Source organism: Chelon labrosus (genome assembly GCF_963514085.1).
Source record: "Chelon labrosus genome assembly, contig: SCAFFOLD_186, whole genome shotgun sequence".
NCBI lineage: Eukaryota > Metazoa > Chordata > Actinopteri > Mugiliformes > Mugilidae > Chelon > Chelon labrosus.
Window position 1 is genome coordinate 3,446 of NW_028181598.1, and position 3,445 is coordinate 6,890.

Consider the following 3,445-nt stretch of genomic DNA (forward strand, 5'->3'; position numbering starts at 1 on the left):
AGACATGTTTTCTCTTTTCCATAATTGTTGTTCAGTGTCGCCGACTCCAAATGAGGCACTTAGTTTCAGCACCACCGTTGTTTGAAGAACACAGAAACTCAACATAGACACATAAATTAGTTGACACTCCAGCTCTCGAAGATAAACGCTTACAACAGTGCAGGCTGCAACGTAGGCTCGCCGCAGGTCTGACGCAGAAGTGTAAACCACGCTTTAACGTTCAATAATCAACACTGTTAAATTTTGTAAAAGCAATTTTTGTTGTCACTTTTCCTGTGTGTGTATTGCTGAAGTAATGAGTAGCAAGAAGCTCTAATCGTTGTCTAAGGGTGCTTTCACACCTAGTTTGTAGCTCCGAGTGTTTCCCCGCCGCTCCGTTCCCCTGAGCTAGCGGAAACAAAGCTCTGTTGTGGAACAAATCAACCGACCTTGCAATCCCTCCCCAAAACGGCTTGTTTGCAGTGTGAACACACGTTACCCAAGGACCGATAAGACTACTATTTTATAATCTACAATCACAACCAAGCAGTTTACTAGACGCATCTTTGGAAGAGAAACTGTCAGGTGAATAAGGTGTTGCATATCTCTATCCTCGATGCTGGATTAAACTGAACATGTTGGTCTTTATTGCTGGGTATCGCTACTGATATTCAGAGATTTCAGTTTTGAAACAATTTTGTTTATTGACCAAAACTAAACTTGTCATTGGTTTTGGAGATAAGTGGTGTTTCCACAGTATTCTACCTCAAGTTTCACATCTTGCATATGACTTTGCTTTTGCCCAGCTCTTCTGTCGTTGTACTTTATAAAACCATAATGCTGCCACACATGAGCTTTCAGGCCTGACGGTGCTCTCAGAGTTGGAGGTTCTGTCGTGTTTTGGATCTAACTCACGTGTCACATTTCAGATTTCTAACAAGAGGATGCAGGAAATGGTGTGTATCAAAGAAATCAATTTTGGATTGTATGAATTGATATTTGATATTTCAAATGAAGATCGATTTGAACTAGAAAATAGATTTTATTAGTTAACCCAGCCCTATTGTTCATATGCAGAGCACGGGTACAGTCTCAAGTTTTCCAGATTTCATGAATACTTTGTCTCTATTGCTTTGTCAAATGGAACAAACCAACGTCATATGCAACACTGAAAAATACTGCATCGATTGTTCTCTGAATTGGAACAAAATGTAGGTGTGAAATCACCTTTCCTCCAAGAGGCTTCGAGCTGAATCATCTTCGAGTCTTGTTTTAGATCTTTGAGATGTGCTGGAGAAGGCTTTGTGCAGTGGTCAGACTCTCTCATCATCAGTACAAGATCTTGGTGAAAAATGAATGCAACACTGGATGGAAATAAATCTTGTGACATTGCAGAAGCTTATCAAAACAATGACACAATGAATGTGTGCTGTAATCAAAGCTAAAGGCTGTCCAATGAAATATTAGAGTGTGTGACCTGTTTTTATTTTTTTTGGCCAGGCAGTGTATGATGGCAGTTCTCAGACTCAGTGTTTGTGCTAAGGTACAATATGAAGAAAATGAGAGCACACACTGTTTTGCAGGTATACTACCTCCTCCACACGCCAGCCTGTTATAAAGGGCATAAATTATCTCTGTGTTACTTACCCACCGTGTTGTGCACATGCTTGGATCTTTTTTGTTTCCTGAATGTACGTTCTCCGGGTTGGACTTTGTTCTTTTCAGGTCTGGTTGAAATGTGTGTTTAGGCTGTGTAAATACATGCGTACGCACACATTCAAAGAATCGCAGTGGCGAGACAACAGCAGCCTACTACTGCATGACCTAGTTATGCACACAGAAAAATGAGAAAGAGAGAAGACGGCTGGGAAGAGAGAGGGGATGGGGACAACGGCGTTTTATTCAGCAAACATCCTGCCTGTATCTCAACAGGTAATGTGTTGTGGCGGAAGTGATGAGGCTAGTTGATCCCCTGATTGGTCAGTCCGCAGGAAACAAGAGGCGGATCCTGGTTATACAAGAGACCGAGGGGGAATAAGGAGACGGGTGTCGTGACTCGAGTTAGCGCGATGTGCTCTCTTGTGGCCATCGATCTGCACGACTGAGGACATCTGGAGCACAGAGCACAAGCTTTCACACACACACACACACACACACACACGCGCACACACACACAGGCTCAGTGGGTTCATTCCTCCCGGAGAGGCTCGCACACACCACCATTCAGCCTGCACTCTGGTCAACACACTTAACGCACACTCATTCACGCCGATGCATGTGTGTAGCCAGTGAGATTCTGGCGTTGCCGCCAAGTAACCATCAGGGCCCCTCCACTCGCTGCCACAGTGATCTGTTACCATAGCAGCCCCTCTCCCTCACTGTAGTCCTTGCTCTCTCTCTCTCTCTCCCCCCGTCTCCCCCCCTCCTCCAGCTCAGAGGCAGTAGTGTAGAGAGCGAAAACTAGTGAAAGAGAGGGAAAAAAGCTGTCGTTCCCGCTACGAGAGCATCCATAAATCTGTGTGTGTCCGTCCGCGTGTTTGTGTGTGCGCACCAGTCTGCCCTCACGACAGGCTCTGGCAGAGGCAAAAGCCGACTGGGTTTTGACACAGCCAATCCTGCTCTCGCCTTCTGTGGCACATTGCCTGACCGAGCCAATCAGAGAAGCCTCCTATGAGACGCAAAAAGACGCACACAAACGCGCAACTACAGAGGTGTGCTAGCATTACACACAAACATATCTGGAGGCAGATGTCATCATCATCGTGTGGGGTAATACGGAGCTCAGCTTAAAGAAGGAAGGTTGAGATCTTCCCACTGACGTTCCACCTGTCTCTCCTCACCTATCTATGTCTCGTGTATCACTTCCTGTCTTCTACTCCATCCCCCTCTTTGTGTCGGTGTCTCTCACCTCCTTTATGGTTCCCTTTCTGTGCGTTTGATGTTGCCCATGTTGAGCTGAGCCGGCCTTTCTCGCTCGCCCTTTTGCCGTTGTTATCCAGGGAGGCCTGGTGTTGGACACAATCTGTCCCTATCGCTCTCTCTCTCTTACACACACACTCACACAGCTGTCGGGCCCCTCCTGGTGACCATCTGGCCACGAAGCCAGTAGTCCCCCCCCCCCCCCTTTGACTATTTCCTTCACTTCACTCTCTTCCTGATCCTTTTCATATAGTAAATGCTGGCAGGACTCGTATTAGAGTCATTACCAGGTAGCATGATATAGACAATAACTGGAAACCTTCCAGTGTGATCATCAGGTTAAAGAAACCTGAACTGTGTCTTTACTCTCATCTGCCATTTCTACTCCTACATGAAACAACTCACATGCCAGATTAGTGAACTCAAGTAACTTTATAGACCTCTGGCAGTTAATTAGGATCTAAACCAAGAAAATGAATGTAAATAATTCAAATATAACAATCAGACAGGGTTTGTTCGGAGCATGAACAAAAGTCCAAACAAAACA